Source organism: Hesperophylax consimilis, chromosome 15 (genome assembly GCF_061612785.1).
Source record: "Hesperophylax consimilis isolate HC1 chromosome 15, BYU_Hcon_1.0, whole genome shotgun sequence".
Lineage (NCBI taxonomy): Eukaryota > Metazoa > Arthropoda > Insecta > Trichoptera > Limnephilidae > Hesperophylax > Hesperophylax consimilis.
In genome coordinates this window covers 8,934,426-8,958,769 of record NC_142850.1, presented here as the reverse complement: position 1 = coordinate 8,958,769, position 24,344 = coordinate 8,934,426, and positions in this window count along the sequence as shown.

Sequence of the window (24,344 nt, the reverse complement as noted above, 5' to 3'; positions counted from 1 at the left end):
CCTACGAGAGACGATATTTTTTACATTAGCTCCACAAAGGAGGCCCCGAGGAAAAAAAAACCCTCAGGGTCTGTTTTATCTTTGGGGATGCTGTATAGAGGTTATTATTAGAGAAAGGAGGGAGAGAAAGTTCTAGGAAGGAAAAAGTGGTGGGCAAACACATCCGCGATGTCAAAATGCCGTAATTTTTAAAACATTCGATTGATAAATTTCTTCTCATGAATGGCAAAGATCCTGAACTTTGCTTCGCTAACTAACTAACTGAACATCATGCCGTTTCTCCGCAGGGTAAGGCAGAGAGGACAGACCGCCGAACAACTCGGTCTTGGCACACACTCCTTGCCTCATTCGCATTCATACATCGTCTGATACATACTCTTCTATTATTCTCTTGACATGGCCTGACTTTAATATGAAACGTATATTTACGCTATTAATACATTTAAAAATCTGTCCATTCTAAATTCGTTTTAAACATAACAAATACAAAGTCAGAATAAAGAATTATTATTAATTAATAAAAAAATATGTTGGTACCTATTTCATTGCTCATCTGATATGATAAGGACTTCCAATTTTGAAAATTACATATCATTAAAAATGTATATTGTTACGCAATACGCAGGAAAATTTCACATTACTTACTTACCTATGCATCAAAAAATTTTATATTATATTTGGTTCCATGATAACTCAACACAGTGACAACTCAACACACTTTTAAAAAGTGATATAAAGTCATTAGAAACGATAAATTTTTTTTTTTTAACCTAACCTAACCTACATAACCCATTTAATAAAGTTTTTGTCATCACTTTTCATGACTTTATATAACTTTTTAAAGATGTGATGAATTATCATTGTGATGATTTATCCGGTTACCATTATTTTCATATTAACCACACAAAGGGGGCTCTGAAGAAAATAATTTCCCTCAGGGGCTATGTCATCTTTTGGGATGTTGTGTGGAGGGCCCTTTGAGAGAATTATTATAATACATTATACTTTTAAATTTTGTATTAAACAGTGAAATAGTATATTTATATTATCAACAGATATTTGAAATACAACATATTATTATAACAAGAGATACTACATAATGTATAAATATGTCTAAACTAAAAACTTATCTTTTTAAGCTGTCGTACCCTTAAATTAAATATACAATTCCTAAAATAACAACAACCTTGGCATACCTGAAACTATGCACTATAAACTGAAAACTTCCTGTAAAATCAAAGATATTGTCAATTTGTTTGCAGATTTTTTTAAGGATGTATATGAAACAGATATCCCTGATGAAGACATTCCAAACTTTGAGTCCGATATAAATTTACAACTATCTCAGATACATATTGAGATTAAAGAAATTGCAGCATGTATCAAACTACTGGAACCTAAATCGTGCTCAGGGCCAGATAAAATTCCCCCCGTATTTCTAAAAAACTGTGGGAGTAGTGTCTCTTACCCTCTGTACCTACTATTTAATCAATCACTTTTAACAGGCAAGTTCCCACAAAAATGGAAAAATAGCTTTCTCACTCCTATATTTAAAAGCGGAGACAAGTCTTTAGTTGAAAATTACAGACCAATATGTATACAATCGTCAATACCAAAAATTTTTGAAAAGTTAATTCTCCAAAAAATATGTTCTTGCATAAAATTTAATATCTCATCATTTCAACATGGTTTTATCTCTGGACGATCTACCTTAACTAACCTTACACTGTATGAACATTTTATCTCTGGTGCTCTTGCTAATAGAGAACAAGTTGATTCAATTTACACGGATTTCAATAAAGCCTTTGATAAGGTTTGTATTAAAATTCTTATAAATAAATTGTCTAAATTAGGAATAAGTGGTAATTTATTATGTTGGATCAAGAATTATTTATCAAAACGTGTACTAACTGTCTGTATTAAAGAACACTTATCTTACGAATTTGAAGCCACTAGTGGTGTGCCTCAGGGTTCGCACCTTGGTCCAATATTGTTTATACTATTCATAAACGATGTCACTTCCATATTCACTGATGTTAACATATTATTATTTGCTGATGACATGAAAATATATAAAATCATAAAAAATATATACGACTGCTTGTCCCTCCAATCCAATTTTATAAAATTCGTAGAATGGTGTACCATTAACAAACTTACACTTAACATAAAAAAATGTCAAATCATGAGTTTCTTTAGAATTAAAAACCCTATCAAATATAGTTACTCTTTTAACAATCACAGTTTACTGTCAGTACCTGTAATAAGGGACCTTGGAATAACCTTCAACTCTAAACTACTATTTACTAATCACATTGATATAATAACGGGTAAAGCAATGAAAATTCTGGGCTTCATTGTAAGAATTTGTAAAGATTTTAAAAATATCCAAACATTTAAAATACTATATACAACTCTGGTTAGGAGTCATTTAGAATACAATTCCCCCATATGGAACCCTTTCTACAAAAGCCATGCAAACTCCATTGAAAGAATCCAACGCAAATTTCTCAGATCAATTAATTTCAAATTAGGTATTCCCGCGGTTGACATAAACTATGAATCTTTATTACAAAAAATGAGACTCTTATCGTTAAAAGATAGAAGAATACTCAATGATCTTATTTTTTTATTTAAAATAAACAATAACTGGTTTGACTCCCCTGAATTGGTCTCATTAATAAATTACCATGTACCTAGTAGACCGACTCGACTCAAAACACCTTTCCACTGTGACAATACTATGACGAACGCAGAACAAAACTCAACCATAAATCGCTTGCATATTTTAGGCAATGAATATGCTAATATTGATCACGCTGCCGGTAATCTGTCTTCATACAAAAGATGCGTTAAACTAAATTTGTTTGCTAGTACCACGTAAATACATCATGTAAACATAATATGCCTACCAGTACTTCTAAAACTATTAATGCACTTGAAATCATAAGTACTTGTAAAATTTATCATATCGGTTAACATAATCCAGGATTTATTACTTTTTATATTTAAATCATTGTCGGTACCTTGAGATAGGTATCTTATTGGTACATTTTATTGTTTTATTTCAATCTTTAAATTTTTATTTTTATTTTTACTTTTTCCTAATAAATTATGGTTTGTACTTTACTACTTTATATTTTAAACTATTCACTTTACAATTTACTTTTATACATTATAGTTTTTATACACTACTTATTACCTTACTTTTTACCTATTTTCTTAAATTTTACTAACATTTATACTGTTATTCTTCATGTTATTGTACTATTATAAGTATGTCAATTATGTTAATGGCACGTGTTGTGCCGTATATGTGTAAATAAATAAATAAATAAAGAGTAAGTCCAGTTATATTCAATTTTCCAATTATGTCCTAAATCCTGTATCTAAATTTCGTTAATAAATAATTAGATAATGTTAATTAAGTGTTAATCTCAAGTGACCTACCAGGTGAGTATTGTATTGTATATTATCTCCATAAATAGTTAAGTAATAACATAGATCACTGTAAAAATGTAGGTATTATAAGTTTGTACAGCGCCCTTGAGGAGATTTTGCACAAAAACGGCTCTATACAAGTCATCCAATTATTATTATTATATGTCATTAAATAATATATGATTACATTTTATGTATTTTGGTTTTGTTGGTTATGTTTAAGTATGTTTAACTATTCACGGGATGTGATGTGAAGTTCACCCATTAATTGTTGTATTTCCCAGGGTGCAATTCAAGACCTTATGTAAGGCATTCGCATATTTATCAAATCCTCCCCACCCCCCACAGTTTGTGAGCTCGGTAAAATTGGCCGGATGTTTCTTGAACAGCGCGGCGAACCAAAGAATAATGAATTCCTGTCCATTTGAATATAGAACGCTTGCAATACATGCCCGCCAACATTACAATGGGTTTGACCACATTTTCCTGATTTATGGGCATTTATTGACGAACTTTTGGTTAAATAATTATCCTATTATTTTTTTTCTTGACTTCAACTTACGTAATAACACTACTGAGAAAGAACTGTTAATAAAACCAACGAACCAATTTTGTGAAGGGAACTAAAATAAAAAATGGATGAAAAGTTAAAATTGTTGAATAGTGCCGTTTTGAATTTTTGACATTTAAACGGTCTGCATTAAACTCCAACTATAAGCCCGTCTCGAAACCTTTTAAATATATCAATGATACTTATGGCTTAAAGGCTGATCACAATTTGGGCAAAGGTTGTAACTAACCGAGTATTTCAAGATTAAAATTCTTGAATCTAATGTGTGAGTTTAAGGCGATGCCATACGTAGTAATGCAAAATCATATGTTTATGGTTTGAAAATTTGGTCGCCTAGAAATGTTTCAGATGCTTTGATTAAATACTGCGAGTATAATACATCTTGACTTTTGAAATGATCGAATATTTTTTAGATAAGTCTTTTTATAAGCCCAGAAAAAAATAATGTAAAGGCCTGTGAAAACTGCTTTAAAGTTCAAAATCTCCTACTTACGAACCTATTTTCGATTATGATTTTATTGTATAATGTGGCAAATTAAGTTATTTATAAAATGATCGAAAAAAAATAAATATTTATGCCTGAACATCCACAAAATAGAATAAAAGGCACTTTTTGGCCATTTTTTTTTTGCATAAATCAGAACAGGCGGATGGTGTTAGCGGGAATTTAAACCTTATCGACATCTACGTAAGGGTTGTTATTGATAGCGGCTCAATTTAAAATATTTCACAACGTAGTACATCGCTTTAAGATATTGCAACCAATGAAACAGTTTTTACCTAGGAAGAATAAAGGTTTATACGTGTCTATTTCGTGTTCACATTGACATCGATGTAAAATAAAACATTCTCGTAAAAAAGCATGTTTAAATCCGCTGGGATGGAAGAGACCATCATGAATAGAGACTAATACAGAATTATTTAAGTCGCTGTACGAATGCATAAGTCATATGATCCTTTATCATCGCAAGGGACATAGCGTGTGCTTTTTTGTGCGATTTTTACTCAGCAGTTTGAACCCATGAAAGGCAAAATAAACATATTCTTGCAGTGAAAAGTGCACCTCAGAGACAAAACAAATCCTAAACATTCATGAATAACTATCAAACGCTTTCCACTCAAAAGGTGATTTGAGTTTATAGCCGTACAAAATCGCGGGATATTATAATTAAAAGATTTTTTTTACTGGGCAATTCTGTGAAGCATAAAGTCAGTTTAAAAAAAACATCGGAATACGGACAGTTGCTGAATTGATCATAATAAAAATAAATACTCACGGAAATTTTTTTTTTACCAATATTGTTTCTTGGTCGGTTATTTAAGTTATTGAATTCTTGATACATGAAAAGGACAATATCAATATAAAAAAGTTATATGTTGTAGGTTGGTGGGTACTTTATTCATAGTTATAGCGATAAAGTACCTACTAACCCTTATTGTAGGTTGGTAGGTGCTTTATCGCTATAACTATGAATTCTTGAGATATGAAATTACTTCCAACATTGAAAATAAAATCGAGTTCATTGATTCATTGATACAATCACTGACAGACCCTTCCGAAATTAGCATATTTGATTGTGTTTATCAAAATGCACATTAGAAGTAAATTATGTACCTTCACCTCGATGTCCACTAAGTACAAACACATTTTTCAATTTACAGAAATAAAGATAAGCCTTCTGCCACGTTAAGGCAGAAGGAGTTAAGCTGCAAGAAGCCATTTTCTAGGTGCATCTCACGGCAAGGCGAAATATCTATTCCTTATGCCATGTGGAATTGTGGATATTAACGTAAACTGGGAATTTCCTTTTATGAGTCAACGGTGGATATGACGGATCATGTAAGTCCTGACATGGATAGATCATTCACGTGTGAACATTTTTTTATTAGATACAACATAAATTTGTTAAAACTGAATGCTTTGAAAACGGTAAACTTTTATATTTATTAAATTTAAAAAAAAAACACTTTGTAATGCGCCAATTTTTATTTGAATTAATAATGACAGCCAACCGGGTTTCGCTTATCTAAAGCTTCGTCAGGGCTTATTATATTAACTAAAGATAATTATTACATACATAGTCAAATATAAATATTTTTATAATATAAAAAAATAAAACAATGAGTGAAAGAGATACAAATAGAAAAGATCGAACCTTATTGGTGACAGAAATAGATAGAAATAAAATAGAGAGGATTGAATAGAGGGAGACAAAATATTAAAGGAGATGGGTAGTACCTTCTGATATCAGAAGGTATGGGTTCAATTCCCGTTGGCGGCATTTATTTGTACTCGGGAGATATTTTCAATTTCAATATTTCAAGCGACTAATTATTGCTTATAATTTTTTGTTGATATTTTACTAAACGTTTAACAGGAAACCTTTTCATTCATTTTTAAGGGCCTGCAATCTCGTTTTTTTACCGGATTACCGATAGTTTGAAGAGTTTCTTAAAAAATTAGTAATTCTCATTTTTTTTCATGCATGAATGTAGCCTCTGTGAGGGTATTCTAATGATTTCCTGCGTACATTTTATGTGAAAATGAAACAAGTGTTGAAAAAAAACGAAAACTATTTTGGTTTCAGAACTTTTGATCAAAGTGTGATTAGCTGCCTAGCATAACTTGCTGTTTTCTTATGCTTGCCTATAACAATTTGTTCAAAACAGGAACAGGCTATAATATAGACATGGTGTCTAAGGAAGCCCGTTAAAATATCAAAAAACAAAATGATGCAGGTCGTCGATTCGACAGTCATCAATTGTGATTGAGTTTGATACAACCTGTGATGTTTTGGACACTCACATAAAATAAACGAAACGAACGTGCTCAAAAAAAATTTTTGTTTAGACAACGACGGGAGATTTATGGACAGACAGGCCTGGAGTAAACACATTCACACGGGACAGGGCGCAGGGACGGGCAGTCGAGTTTTGAACTTGGGTGCATTGACAGCCCCGAGAAAGGGATACAAATCAGAAGTGTTGTTTGAAGTTACAGTTAATTATTGAATTCAAATGGTATTAGAGAATATTGCGGAATATTGAATTAAAGTGAAAGATTATTGATCCGGTGTTTGTGTGAAGTGAAAGTGGTTCGACTCAGTGGGAAAACAATTAATAATAATGACAATAATAATAAATGGATAATTTGTAGAGCGCCGTTTTGTAAAAACCCACCTCAGGGGCGCCAGGTGTTGTGCAATCGCGATTGTGTTATAAAGTTGTGTTGATTTAAACGTGATTTCGTATACAGTTCGAACTAGATTGCTTGTCTTAAAAACATGAAAATAATAAAAATAATGATTGCGTTTTTAAAATAGAGTGAATGTACTTAAAGGCAGGAAGTGTTTAATCGGGCTAAGTTATTGATTTGGCGAGATGGCATTCTATCCACGGAGACCGAAAACCAGAGAATCAAATAGATTATTAACTGTGGGTTCGAATCCTAACAGATTAGGGAGGTACAATTTTATTTACAGGAATATTTAATTACCCTTTTATAAGCGTAGGGAGGAGGTCGAAAATAAAAGTGATTTAGCTATATAGTGTAACCAGGTAAGTTTCACACGAGGATTTGGAGGTGACTAACAGGGTGAGTTTTTTTATATTATTTATTAAATTTCAGAGGACCCTTTTAATAATAGGATACAACCGAGGTACAGGAACCGAGTTTGCAACGCCTGCAACCCAAATAATCTTCCCATAAGAAGGGATATGCTAGACGCATTGTCAATCAGCTGTGAGCGAGAGACGAGTCAACGACCTTTTCATATATAGGACAAGACGCAGGTACAGTCAGTCAAAGGGGAAAGTTTTGCTAGCGTATGCCGTCCCAAATTGAAAGCGATCGGATGCAACCAGACGGAACAAAATGAAAACTTTTCTTCTGTTATTTGACTTTCTAATTTAATACTTTTCATCTATTGTTTGACTTTCTAAGTTACGAGTTGGGATGCACAAAAACAAATCTAAAGTCAAAAGAGGGAGATGGTAATCTCCGAAATAAAACTACCAACCGAACAACTTTTCTCAACAGGTATCTTTCGAGAGTTAGGCAGCCTCTTTAAATTAAATGCAAAACATCAAACCAATTATCCGTTTATACCTTACCTGAGAGGATAGGTATTCAGTAGGAGTTACCCATACCTAATACACGAGGATGCTAGTAACCTCATAAAATAATTACTAGAACCGAATTTTAAAATACAGACAGTCCTCATCCCAAATTTGGCATTTCGAGTAGACCTTACATATATCTCACATGATAATTGGCTGAATGGGTAGGCACACAACCTATCGTTAATAAGCAGGCAAAATGTCGACAAGATCGTCGTGTGTTACCTATGTATTGACCTAGAAAGGGATGTAAATCCCCGACGACGTGGGAGTTACAACGTTTTCTAGAGGTGGCACGTAACTTAGGACCTTACGTGTCACATTTTCGCGACTAGATTCGTGATAAAGGGATGTTATGGTTTTCCCCTTCTACACTCAGTAAAGTAGTTTATCCTGGAGGTGTTTGAGATTGGGGCAATTCTGAAATTGGTGAAGAGACCTGGTTTTCTTTATTCTGGCGTGAAGGTTGCCGATTTGGAACAAGGGGAGACCCGGCCGGTTGTGATATCCAGACACGCAGATATCGATTGCCTTGTTCGAATTATCATCCATCAGTTTTGTTTGGTAAGCGGAGGAGCCAGTCTTAACTTGAAAAAAATTCATTTCCTTTCCTCTCCTTCCCCTCCCAAAATATATACATGGATGGCGCCGACAACTAACACCATAAATTTATCGTATGCATATCACATATATAAAATCTAACACTTTATTATACTCACATAACCCTACGATAGATAGAATTGCGTAGCTAGTTGGGGGAGCAGGCGACTTAGAAGATAAGGTTTATGAAATGGTTTTAAAACACAGCGGTAATGGATTCAACTCACTCTATCTCAAAAGAACCGAGGGATACCACACATACATACATAACTAGGATTCTAAACCGAGAAACAAAAAACCAACACAACGTTCGGTGAAGCCTTTTTATACTGAACCGTCACGTGAAATGAGTACGTTCAAGGTCGTACGTCACGTGGACAAACTAGGATGTACACACTTGAAGGGGTGTGTAATAAAGAGAGAGGCAAGGGATTGAAAGGCGGCAGGGAGGACCTTCCTACCCCGGATATATACATAACCAAAGCCTTATGGAAAAGTTACCTATGGGACTTACAGAAAATTTATCGCAGAAAGAAGAGAAGAAGGAGAAGTTTGAAGTAGAAAGGGCAGATCATGACAAACCTAACTTAACACAACACTAAAGTATAGGTTTACAGTGCCTTGTTAAAATGTAAGTAAGGACCTCATAAACAGGACCTTACCTACTCCACATATCGCGTTGTAAGAGACGTATGTAGAATGACGTCATGAATTTAGTATTGAAGCCATTTTCGGTGCGGGAAAGTTGAATCTATACATTATTCATTCATCGTGGTTCTGCTACTGAGATTTCCATTGTTAGTTCTCTTTCTTTTTACATACATCGCTTATGAGAGAGACGGAGAGTTTACAATGAAGTGCTACGCCTAAACTGTAAAATTTACCATCCAACTTTGATATGGTTTTTAGCCAAGTTCTGAACCGGTAATGAATTGATTTATTTGCATATCATGAACCGAACGGTACAACTCTCCATCTGTTTTTATTAGAAACCAACTAGGGAAGGTCAAATGTTAACAGCCTACTGGAATTAATATCACATACGATAATGGTGCTGTATCATTTATGTGGTCCTTAAAAGTCAGGAAACAGTTTGTGTAAGCTTCCCACTCTCTTCCCGCAAGATTAAATCCATTGTGACCAGGGTAAAACTAATAATATTTGATGAAGATTACACGAAGTGTGTAGCATCGGGAGTATAGTATGAAAAGGAAAAAAGGAATTATTTTATTATTTATTTATGAGTATGAACGGCCTTCGTGGTCGAGGGGTAAGGCTCTCGACTAGCAAGCTTTAGGTTAGGTTAGGTTAGAACATGGGAAAAGGTATTAGAATTAAATCACAACCCAGTCTATACAAACCTAGCGTAGCCCACAAACTACTTGAAAACTGGGATGTAACTCTAAAGGCGACGCGAGCAGGCGTTATTAAAGGGGCAATTTTTTCTAACAGAAAATAAATCAAGTAAATAAAATTTACTTGATTAATTTGTGTTATTTCAAAATTTACTCATTAAAAAAAGAATTGAAATGTTGCTTTTTTTTAAAGTGAATACCTCACAAGAGTCCCAACTGCTCCCGTCTGGAGTCAGTGAGACTATGGCATCCCCAATTGGGTGATGTTGTGAGGCTGAAGGTAAGTGGGGAAGGGAAAGAGGAAGGTGGGGAAGTACCTGGCTATTCAGATCTAGTCACTAAACACGGCTAAAGCCATTTGGAGCAACGTTTCAATTCTGAATGGTGGTCTTACACCAGGGCGATACTGGTAGTATCTTCCACTCTGGCTTAAAATGGCTTTATTTAATTTTTTATTTGAGACACAAACAGGACATTTAAAGTACATTTTTGTAGAGTATAAAATAAATTTACATACAAATATAAATGTCCCTAGACTAATGTGTCTGCAGCAATCACATTTGCACATTCACTATCAAAACAATATAATTATTTTTTTATACAAAGCTTAAAATTACAGAAATAAGAAGACATAATAATTTTAAAAATATGTTTAAATTAAGTACATAATAGAAAATATCAAACCATCAAAAATCAACAAACAATATTTGTTTTTTATTATTTTTTTTTAGGTAGAGCAATCGTGGAGATATCTCATGAAACAAGTTAGATTATTTAAGAAAATATCTATGCAAGCATTTGTTTTAGCAATATCGTTGTATGATCATGCTTTGGCTGTGCTTGGTGACCAGATCTGAATAGCCAGGTAATTCCTCACCTTCAGCTTTACAACATACCCCAATTGGGGATGACATGGTCTCCCTTGTTTCAGATGGTTGGAAGGAGTTGAAAATGTCGCACGTTTTCACATAAAAAAGGGTACATAAATACTTGGTTAAACACATTTTTGCATCATTTCTTTAAGGTTGATAGAATAATTAAAAAAAAAGAAGTACGATACAGTTAAATATGACTGAAAGAGATATAGTCCCATTAACTCAGTTGGTAGAGCGATGCCCCGGTAAAGCAAGGGTCCTAAGTTCATTTCTTAGGTGTGACCGTAAGTTTTTTATAATTTTTCTGTTTCAAAATTACGTTTATTAATCAGACTTGCAGAAAAAGTCAATAGATGTCTCAAATAAAAATAAAAATAACGTATATTTATCTAAGACACTGTCTAGATTGCATTTAGTTCGAGTCGAAAGAAAGATAGGAGCTGTAACAATGTGAGGTGAGAAAATTAATACGATGTTGGTAGTTCTTATTCGAAATATGACACAGTTAAATATGACCGAAAGAGATAGGATCCTATTAGCTCAGCTGATAGAGCAGTGCCCCGGAAGGCAAGGTTCCTGGGTTCCAGTCCTAGATGTGACCGTATCTTTTTCTGATACGATTTTCTATTTCAATGTTTTTTTAAGAATCGCTTATATTGTCTTCGATAATTAAATTTTAATATGATATCATATTAATGACAGAATTCTATTGAAACTGAATATAACTTTCAAGTATTTACTTATAGTTTCGGGCGTCAGGGTGTCCAGTATTCAGTGTCCATCCCAGGCGGATAAACTCGACTAACGTGATAGAGTGACCCACATCACAGAACTTCCCCATGTATCGCTTCTTCAGATGCTTTCTGGGATTAATCATCTCGATCTTCTCCATTAGTTTGGGATACACTAGATGCTCCCCCAACTTAAATTAAATTGATGAAAACTGGACCAAAATGACCTAAGTGAGATGCTATGTTTCTAATGTTAAAAATAGCAATAATTTTATGATTTCGTGAACAGTAAAACAGCATAACTGTAAATAAGTTTTCTGAAGTAACAAAAACTCACTTATGGTAAGCAATGCTAATGTAAGTAAGCTCAGGACGGTTGTTTCACAGAATTTGAACAATTCATCAAATTTCAAAGATGATTTTCAAGTTCTGTGAAGGTTCTATTAAAGATCTCGTTGGGAAGAAAGAGATTCACAGATGCACTCATAGAAGGCAGTGTATAGAGCTTGCGTGGAAGTCCGCAAGATGGCAGAAAGTGGCCAGTAGTCGCCAGGGCCAGTGGGAATGCTCCCAGACAAACTTACTGTTGCAGATTCCATTTAGCCAGCTTCAAGTTAGGTCGACTATCGAGACACCATTGTAATACGCGAAGTATTATTATGGTATTAAGATGTTCCCAAACGTTCCAGACTATTACCAAGCATTCCAGAATGTTCCGGGATGTTCTGGAATGTTGCGTAATGCTCTTAAATATTCTGGACTGCTCAATAAATTTTTAGAGTCCAAAACTTCAAGCCCTTATATCTTCAAAAGCACGACCTTCAGGTAAAAACGGGAACAGCTTTTTCATGGATGGGGGATAGAGGGCCACCCCACCATATAACTCCCTTGATTGTACCCGCAATCATTTCAGATTTTTAGCGGCATGCACATTGCACACTTACTATTTTTTAATATACGTTGATTAATAAGGACTGTATTAGGACATAGATAATACGTACCTATTTAAAATACCACAAATACATAAATAAATAGACCACAAAGAAATTTTTTCTAATTGTTGTTATTACTGCTAAAGGTAAATCATGGGTATAGACTCCATAATTTTCTTTCCAAGAGTTATGTACGAATTAAATTGAATTGCTTACAAATTATACTGCTTCGAAACCAGAGATCTTTTAATATTAAGTGCTGTCCCGCTTTTTCCAACTTTTGACCAATTTGAGTAAAGCAATGACCAATCTTGCGGTGTTTGTATCTTATAGATGTGACAAGTTCTAGGAGCAAGAGTCACGGCCCGTGATAAATGACAAATTGTCACTACACAGTTATGGTTTTTCCAGCCTCTCAAGTCACAGTATGATTAATTATTACTGTAGTGTTCGTGGGTAAGATAAAAATGTTATCTAAAAGTTTTGGGAAACGAAAATTCATTCGGTTTCACAACAAAACACGTTTTTATTTATTCACGACAAACAGTAGGTAGCTTTTTTGAGTGGAATAAAGGGAAAGAGAGAATACATTATTATTTGAATAAGAGAAAAGCTGATTTTTTAAAAGAGAAATATAAATTGAAGATAGTATTTTATTGGTATAAGGAAAAGTATAAATTTATTTACTTGTCGTCTGTTGAAAGTACTAACATAGGTTTGAAAATTAAATGTGATTGTTTTGAAGACCGCGGTTAAAAGTTTTCTATGATGTCGTGAACATGTTTATTTATTGATTTGTTTATTATTAAAAACGAATAAAAAACATACACACTTTTCAAGATATCTTACTGGCTAGATAGATATTGAAATTTATGATGTGTTCAGGTTTTCATAAATGTTAAAATACAATTTTATGATTTAGTAATAGAAAACTGTCCCACCCAGGCGTCATACGTTCAACTTCACGGTTTGGCTGGCTAAGTTCTCCACCACGACACAAGCAACATCACAGTGCTTACTGTGGTGGTAGTAGGAGATTTTCAAATATTGTCAAACTATTCGTAACCCGGAAATGTTTGTATTTCTTTAAAAAATAATATACTACATTTAAGTTGAACATATCCTGCCTCAATAGTCACTAAGCGAAGCTGATAGAATTTTTTAATAAAATTGATAAATACACTTAGTCCATGTTATACATATCAGTGGTGGATCGAAAATGTTGAGTGTGATAGAGTGCTAAGTTTGAAAAATTCAACTCTATTGACGTTGTTTTATCTGAAACGTTTTTCTTTCGAAAATTCTGTTTTGTATGAAGATTTTCAGAAAATATCAGTTTGACAGTGCGCTGCACCGATTTCTTGAAAATCTTCTTTTTATACACCATATAAGTACCTACCTTATAATAATTAATTAATTAATTAATCCTGATAATTCACATACCTGGGCTCCCTGATAACAAACAATAACAACACTACAGAGGAGATCCAGAAGCGCATCGTGAATGCAAACCGCTGCTATTTCCGCCTACAAAAACAAATAAAATCCAGACTGCTTTCCAGAACCACCAAGGTATTAGTGTACAAAACACTAATTAGACCAGTGCTTACGTACGCAGCCGATACGTGGGTTCTAACTAAGAAGAATGAACGAGCACTGGACGTTTTTGAAAGGAAAATTTTGAGGCGCATCTTCGGACCGGTTCTAGAAAATGGATTTTGGCGCAGACGTTATAACAATGAGCTCTTTACTCTGTTTAAGGAGCTAAACGTCACAAAGTTCATATAACTGGGAAGACTTCGGTGGCTAGGTCATGTGGAGAGAATGACTGAGCATCAAGAACCAAAGTCCCTGCTGAGCTCAAGACCGATAGGGAGAAGGAGCCTGGAAAGGCCAAGGTTAAGATGGAGCGACAACGTCCTCAAAGATTTGTCTGCCTTGGAGCTTCGAAACTGGAGAGAGCTGGCGCGGGACCGAGATGAGTGGAGGAAGACTCTTGTGGAGGCAAAGACCCACCAGGGGTTGTAGAGCCAATAGTGTTTTTTGTTTTTTATAAGTACCTACCTTTAAAAAAAATACAAATAGATTACTTACAAAAGAGGTAAAAATAATGCAATTCTATGAAATTCGAAAGACTTGGGTGAGTTCACTGGTTATTGCGTGACCTTTATTGGATATTCATTGCTTAGTGGCGGTTTCAGAATGATTTAAAACTTTTTATTTGACTTTTATCGTCGGGTTTTATTGTATAGTTTAGGCGAAAAATATATTACTTACTTTGTTTAAATGTCGTTTAGGTTTTAATTTGTTACCCAAATGATGATCCTGATAGTGTGGAATGAGCATACGAAGTATTTATGATTGTGGTATATAGGCTATTGGGGATAATAAGCCATGTTGCGCGTCCTCCCTCTTCCTGAGTCAACTTTTCGGACAGCCCTTAGAGTGTCCATAACTAGGCAAGACGTGACAACTAATCAATCAACAATATGTTTTAGGCCATTAAAATATTAAAGCATGTTGGTTAATGCTGTAGTTCTACGTAAACCTAGTTAAGGAGTTAGAAGACCCGAAGGTTGTCAAACTTTTTATACAAATTTAGCTCATTGACTTTCTTTGTAAGAAACTGGCCTAATATATAGATAATAATAAAAACACAAAAAACATTTTATTTCCTACATTAGATATTTGATTAAAATAATATATGCCAAATGTACGAACAAGAAACGGATATCAAGATAACACTTGAATTTTGGTATATTCCGCTCAAAGCCTCCACGTTCAAATGGAAGAAAAAATGGTTAGAAAGGGAGATATCTAAATACGAATTTTAGAGGGAGCGATAACATTTTAAATAACGGAAAAAAAATTGTTTATAATAATTTTCGGAGTACGTTTCCATTTTTATTTCTATCAAGCGAATATTGTCTAATTACTTTTTCGGTTCGGTCAATTTACAGATGTTATCTTCAAAAATAACATATTTTTTAAGATCTAAAAACTTTAGTGTTACAGGGGAATATTATTTTATAAATCGGTGGAAATTCGGAATTCGGGAGGTCTTAAGAAGCAGACACATTATATGCGCTGAGGTGTATTTTATTGCGCATTAAAATGGGCGCCACACTAAATGCATATTGGAGAAAATTAAAAGAAATATTTAATTACGTATCCTCTCCCCCTGCTGTGTGTAAGATATCTAAGATATCCAAGTTATTTTCTTATTTTCATTAAGTAGTTTTTATGTCTTCACTTTACGTTTTTCTTTTTATTTACGTTATTTTCTAAATGTAACATGAATTTTCTGTAAAAACTGGTTCTTGTAAACTTGTAATAATAAACTTATATAAAATATAAGATATACCTGGTCAAGTAGGATTCAGGTATTGCTCTTACTATTTTAAAATAAATTAACCTCTCAACTTATATTCAACTGATCTTTAACATTTGTTTTGTCTATAGTTCCCCACATAACGTTTTTTAGAATTCTTAGACTATTTCAAAAGCTTGTAAAAAAATATGCGTTATTTTGCTAACCTCTTGATTCCACCCCATCTCAGCCCAAAAGGTTTGATTTAAATTTTAACCAACCCTACGTATGTAATGTCTGATACAAGTTATAATAATTTCACGTATTCGAGGAACTAATTGAGGCAAGACTCCCTACATCAAAAGTTTCGTCAGTGATTTCAGGTTTCATTATCCAATTTAATTCACTGAGGATAAGGAAAATATATTTGAAAATAATGAAAATTTAAAAAAAATCTTTTGTATTGGAAACTTGTTTGGGAAAATTTTAACAAAGTTTGAAAATTTTTTTTTAGCCCCGCTGCTAAGAAAAATCTGCATATGCGATATTTGCAATACATTCTAACATTTTTATGATTTAAATTTTTCATGGCAGAAAAATTCAATGTTAGTAAAATATTTTGTTTTTATGTATGTATCAGAGCTCCAACTGATTGGAGCTAGTGGGTCGACAGCGTTTCCAATTTTTGGTAGATTGCGAGACGGAATTGAGGATAAAAAGAAATGGCATCAAATAGGTTAGGAATTATCTGGTTAAGCAGACAGTGACCAAAAAAATAAATAGTATAAACAAGCCAATAGAAATTTAAATCAAAAATACAATTCTTGTAACATGCCGAATTTCAAGAACCTGCTACTTCTCAGTTAGAAACCAAGAAATTTACTACTTTGCAAAAGAGATCATCAAGCTAACCATGTATTTACAAAACCTCTAACTTTATATATATATTGTGCGCAAATTTTTCATTCGCAATTGTGCGGGGGGTTGAATGCGGTGGTGCGGTAAAGTGCGATAAAGACTAAGACAAACAAAACGAATTGAATTTTGCATTAGTGTTTGCAAGAGGAAAATGAGAGGGAAAGGCCAAAGACTTACCCTGGTCTCGTTCTCCTTAGCCGCTGGTTTCCTTTCACTTATCAGCTTGCAATTCCCTTTTTAACATTCGCTCACTTAACACAAAAAAAAAAAGCAGTGACATTCACTGCGGCGAGTAAAACCTTGCACTGGACGATGTGTGCTCCAAAAACAGTCACAGCCGAGTTCAACATATGCGGGTTTTCAAGATGACACGAATGTTCGCGGGTAAGATGCAACGATAACAATACTCCTTGTCTTTGGCCCGGATCAAGGAAAGGGGACAAAGGGCAAAGGGGGGGTGAAGGGTACACATTTTAAGGCTATTCAATTTTAAAACCTCACGCGCAACCATCTTTATATATATAATAAATACAATTTCAAGCTTTGAACAGGAGTTCACCGGCCCAAGTTTTTTTTCTGTGCGGTATTTCACAACGATATTTTTCAGTCGTGTAAGTTAATTGTGCAAAAGAAGTAAATTGATCTGATTATTTCTAAAAAGCCTTCGTTAGTTTGAAATTTCCTTAAAAGTTTGCTTTCAGTACTTTTCTGTCCCTATAAATATTTCAATTCAACCATTATTTGCTTTCTCGTCGGCATGAGAAAAAAACCTCACAAAAAGTTTTTCCATTTAAAGAAAAAGAATAGCTAACGACATACTATATAACAACGTAAGGTTTATTTCGTAATATTTTTGGTGCCAATATTCGTGGGTTTCGCTAACAAAATATCATTCTATATGTAAATATTAAGAGAACATCTCGGCGTTATATTATTTTTTCATGCCATTGAAGATTCGGTAAAAAAGCGTGGGATTACGTCGTTTTTTAAAACTCTAAAGAATGGAGAAAACCAAAAAAAAAACAGATTTTCTGACATTGTTTTTGTTCATTGGGCTACTGTCAAATGAAAGTACTGCCATTCATCTTACTCTGGGATCATTTATTAGAAATACAATAACTTATATGTATATAAATACGATGTTCTTGAATAAAGTGGCTAAGAAATGTAACCACCTTACCAAAAATTACATTATTTTAACATCAATCTTGCGGCCTTGGTAAGTTCACAATACATTCTCCAAAGTCTTGATTAATGTAAGTACCTAGTCATGAAATGATTATTAAATTTTTTGAAAAATATCTAACTAATAATAATAAATAGTATTTAATAATGTCGCTATCCGCGTCTGTCTTTTTGTGCGCTTATTTCTTCTAAACCATGCAACGGATTTTGATATAAATTTCACTATCATTAAGAGAATTTTTTCCGGAAAGTTTATATATTTAATAAATTTATATTATTTTTATAGAAAGTAGAGAATAGTTGATATGAAATATTTTCGGGCGCTTCCATTACTAACGCTGGCTAACCCTTATGAGATACGTCAAAATAATGTGGTACGAAATTTTATATCTTAAAAAGGCATATAAAAATGTCCGCGAAGGTATTTGTTCGGTTCCATGATAACTCAACACAGTGACTATTCAACACACCTTTAAAAAGTGATATAAAGTCATTAAAAACGATGAAAAAAATAAATAAAACCTAACCTAACCTAACCTACTTAACTCAGTTAATAAAGTTTTTGTTTCATCACTTTCCATGAATTTATATAACTATTTAAAGATGTGATGAATTTTCATTTTGATGATTTATCCGGTCACCTTGTCAAATACATATATACACATTTTCCACATTATTGAATTAATACCATTCCTCAAAATATTAATATGGAAACATATAAAACTGATTTCTACGGTATAAAGCCGATGAATCTACCTAGACATCACCGATTATCCCATATTTTTAGGTTCTATTAATTTGGCACATTATGGCAAGCGATCTCTAAAAACTTTTTCGCTAACTAAGCCAAGTCATATATTCCAAAAATTGCTCGATTGGTTAATAGATCTCTATAAACCTATATATTACCTATATTATACTAAACATGCACGAAGCAAATCCGAAGTGATTTTACAGTATTATTAAGGCTTATTGTAATTTCCACCACTTGACTTGTAAACTTGATAAACCTGCATAAAACACATTCATAGAACAAATCATCAAACTCATCAACATCATTAACTCCAATTCTATAATATTTTATTAACCTAGTTAGTTATTTTGATAAAATTAAAAAAATAATAAAAACAATGTATATTGTAAGGCTGGATGTAGTGGGGAGGGGAAGATGATGGGAAAGAGGAAGGTGGGAAGGTACCGGGCTATTCAAATCTTGTCACCAAACACGGCCAAAGCCATTTTAAACAACGTTTCAATTCTAAATGGTGGTCTTACGACAGGACAATACTGCGAGTATCTTCTTGAAATTTAAATAATATAAAAATAAAATAAAATAAAATAAAATTAAAATAATATAAAAATAAAACGTAAAAATCGAATTCGCGGTTTGTCAAACATTTCCATCTCCGAAAGTCTTTTCTAGTAACTATATATGTAGATAGAGTGGACCCAGTCTTAACCGCTTTCGTCAGTTTGTGAAGTTTCTACATAAAAATAAAGCTCCGAACACAAGCTCAATCTTTGCAAAAAACTCTAATTTGTACAAGTAAGCATGTGCGTTAAGAGGGCAAAACCGCGCAAACGGCTTGTACAAATGTTAATTTGCGCAAACTAAATTTTTCTCTTATTTGCACAACGTACGTACATTAAGACGGCAAAACTCAATAATGCGCAAGCATACACTTAAAACGTTTGCACAAACGTGTGCACGATGTTTTTTTCACAAATTGTTTGCGCATGCAAGTCGCTATGTGTAGACGAAATTTTGCATTATAATGGCAAAAAAATAAGCTGAATTTTGCGGAGAGCTTTCCTAGTGTATTATTTATCGATGCTCGTGGACTTACGGAGTGAATCATAAAGCATACCATAACATGCCATTATTTATTTTAATTTTTTATATACTGTTTTTAATATGCCCTAGGAAAACAGGGACGGGATATAAAGCAGCTCGGGAAGTTCTCACGTAGGTATGTCGTAGTTTAAGGAAGACAAAAGGAAAAATAACTGGAGTAAGGATATCTTGTTTTAATATTTAAATTCTGTCTCCCACTCGAGGGATGGATGGGGTAGCAGAATCGAGTAGGGGTAGGGGAATACGTGATGCCGTGAGAAAATTCAGTCCAGAAACTTTAATATCTTACATAAATATGGATACGTTTTCATATGTTTCCTGAGACATTTTTCATATGTTGGGTATTAGTCACATGGGTGGTTTGACGGAGCGGCACCAGATGGCGCCATTCGCGAAAACAGTTTCAGTGATTAAATTATAAAATGAATGAAACATCCACGCAGATACATTTCTGTAATTATATGTTTATTACATACATCAAACTTTTCCTTACTTTAATGATTTGACTAATAAATATACGTTAACATAAAAATGGTTTATTTTTAAATTTATTTGTGAGTCTAAACTGCTCCCAACCCAACCATATGTAGCCAGTGAGACTATGGCATCCCCAATAGTTGTATATTGTGAGGTTTAAGGTAGTCGGGAGAGGAAGGAGATGAGAAAGAGGAAGGCGGGAGAGTACTTGGCTATTCGAGGTGGTCACAAATAATAACGGCTAAAGCCATTTCAATTTTTTTCATTTTCCCTACATTGTTTTGTGTATAAGTTCGTCTTTGACCTTTCTTAGAAAATAAAATCGTCACTTACACCGCCAGAATTATATAATAATGAAGAATAAGAAAGGTCTTGTGGGAGTATTACGTGATTTAAATACTAGCTCAATCGATGTTTAAAATTTGAAATATAAAAAATTGTGTTTACGAAATTCAAATGGGATCCTGGAGATCTACAATGTCAGTCGAATGTAACAATGACTGAACGATGAGCTGTAGAGCAAATGTAACATTTGTTTCCATTCAAATTTGTGTCATAAGGCACTTCTTGTTTTCTTCTTTAAGTATGTACAAATATACATGCCATCTGATCTAATAATAAAAGTAATAATACATTTATTCCAGGCTACCTGCAGGGTTTGTGCGATTCAAATCACATAAAATAGTTAAAAAAAGGAACGGAAGGAAATTAATAAACATCATAAAACAAAAAAAAATGAAATGAAAAAAATATTACATCGTAATTTATTCTTTTGGAGGTTTTAGACATTTCAATTTTTAACTATCGAAGACAATATTATCAATTCTTTAACGAAAATTTGAAACAGAAAAAAATACGGTCGCATCTAGGATTTGAACCGATGAACCTTGCCTTGCGGGGAGCCACTCTACCAACTGCGTATTGGACCCTATCTACTTCGATAATATTTAGCTGTATCATACTGCGAATAATAACTTCAAACATTATCTTAATATTTTCAAAGTACATTTTTATCGGCTTCTATCTTTACTGCTCTACCAACTGGGCATGGGACCTATCTCCTTCGATTATATTTAACTGTATCATACTTCAAATAAGAACTTCCAACATTATCTTAATTTTCTCAAAGTACATTTTTATCGACTTCTATCTTTACGTATAGTCGCAAGATTCAACTCGAACTAAACGCAATCTTGATTTCTAGATTATACCTGTTAGATGTTTTCGTTTCAGATGACACATACACTTCACTTTGACTTTGGTTCAAGATTTTGTTTATGATAGCCTGCGATAAGCGAGCCCTATAGATCTGAGACAGAGGTATGAAATCGTTGGATCACGACACAATAAAAGAAATTGTAATTTTTTTTTTTTTTTGGCTTTATCTAGGTATTAGAGCCAGGAAAGAGTCTAAAGGGGTCGAGAAGATGCACTCAGTGGCATGAATAGCCAAGAAGTGACTAGAAGGGACTAAAATAGACTAGGAGAGATGAGGTGATTTTGCACAAGAGCGGCGCTGTATAAATCGTCCAAATATTATTATTATTAATAGAGACTAGATATGATGGACTCGCCGAACGTTACAGCGGTGCTGCCCAGGTCTGTTATCTATGTGAGGATATTATTTCAGCGCTCTATATTAGCAGCAGACACATACCTGAACGGATGACGAACCACGTGCTGGCACTGTTGGTGGACGCGAAGGACTCTATCCCTGCAGCAGCTGGTCCAGTTTCTTCACCACCTAGGATTCTTGCTGCAGAGTCTCCATTTTTCTATTTTCGTCGAACGTCAAAACGGTGCTGCCAAGGTCTGTTTTCCATGTGAGGATATTGTGTCAGCGCTTTACTAGCAGCAGACACATACCTGAACAGATGACAAACCTCGTGCTGGCACTTTTGGTGGGCGCGGTAATCTCTCTCGATGCAGCAGCAGGTCCAGTTTCTTCACCACCTAGGATTCTTGCTGCAGAGTCTCCATCTTCTATCTTCGTCAAACGTCACAGCGGTGCTGCCAAGGTCTGTTATCTATGTGAGGATATTGTGTCAGCACTTTAATAGCAGCAGACACATGTCAGCGCTTTATTAGCAGCAGACACATACCTGAACGGATGACGAACCTCGTGCTGGTACTGTTGGTGGACGGGGAGGACTCTCTCCCTGCAACAGCTGGTCCAGTTTCTTCACCACCTAGGATTCTTGCTGCAGAGTCTCCATTTTCTATCTTCGTTGAACGTCACAGCGGTGCTGCCAAGGTCTGTTATCTATGTGAGGATATTGTGTCAGCGCTTTAATAGCAGCAGACACATGTCAGCGCTTTATTAGCAGCAGACACATACCTGAACGGATGACGAACCTCGTGCTGGCACTGTTGGTGGACGCGGTAGTGTCTCTCGCTGCGGCAGCTGGTCCAGCCTCTTCACCATCTAGGATTCTTGCTGCAGAGTCTCCATCTTCTGTCTTCATGTCACCTGTTCCTGTTCTTCATTTTACTTTACTTAACTTCACTTTATTTTGGTAATATATATATATTTTTTTGTAATACCTGCATCAACTGTAAAGCGCCCCTGAGGTGATAACTCACAAAAGCGGCGCTATAAAAATTGTTCAATATTATTATTATTATTATTATTACACCTGATGAAAACATTGCGCCGACACTCCAATACTCCGGTAACCCAAATAGTTGTCTATAATAAGCGTTGAATTATTGAACTCTTATATAATTCAATTATGCTTGGATATTGTGGATACAAAGGTCTGCCGTATGGTCTGGTCTGTCTGTGTTGTAAGATTTAATAGAATTCTCTTCATACTATGACTGCACAATGCCATAATATTCGTTTTAGTACCTGATAAAGTTTAGTAAAAAAGTTATTGGAAGCCAAGCAGTAATACAACTGGTTCTTTTATAAATACCTACAAATATCATGATGATTTTAAAGTTATTCATAAAAAAATCATTAATTTGTCTTAAATAAACGACCTACTTAAAAAGACACTAATTTTTAGAAACTAAACTTTATTGCAAAACAAAGAATTAAAAAAGTCCCCGGCATTACCAGCCATTATGCAGAGTTTTGAGAACTCAGATATAGACAGTAATTTTCCATGTTCCTCGTATTTTGAACGTCAAATGTGCATTATTTCTTCAAGAAGAATTTTACTTTAAGGGGTGAGAAATGTGAATGGGGTGGTTTTTTGATATCTCATAAAGACAGTGATCTATCTTTTATTCAGATGGTTATGTATGTAAAAAATGCACCAAACTCAAAAAACTGTTGTTTGTGTAATAAACAAAGCCACACCACTACAGACACTATTCTTTACATCATTTTGTAGGTAATCAGCGCGTACACGAAGGATTTTTACCATCAGTTCTACGTTTATTTTGAAGTTCAAAATAAAGATGTCATTTTGCTGTTCGATGATATATATTTTTTCAATTAAAAACAACAAAAAAAATCCTTCACACAACACCACTATTGTTACAGCCTGTTGGTCTACGTGATACGCACTCCGTCTGGTTCCAGCAGCATCGTACAGACGAGACAGGGCGCGTATCCAGTGACCCATTGCGAAGTGTGGCAGTGCGATCAGTATCAATGTTTTATAGATTTTTTGTTTGTTTGTTTTCAATAGAAAACATTTATATCATCGGACAGTAAAATGACATCTGATCAACATTTTTACTCAAAATATGCCCAGGAATCGATGGTTAAAATCCTTTGGGTACGTGCGGAAACAAGGTTGTAAAATTACGGTAATGAATATATATTATATTGCCGTCATTATTAAATTATTATTCTAAAAAATACATACCAATCAACAGTGTAAAATCGTTAGAGCAATGAATTTAAAACTATCCACTTGGTAGGCTTGCGCAGCATTTGCATCATTAAAATATTGTTGGGGTTTTCATGCAGATCAGATCCACTCTCGAGGATTGCAGCCTCCCACAGTATCATTAATTCTG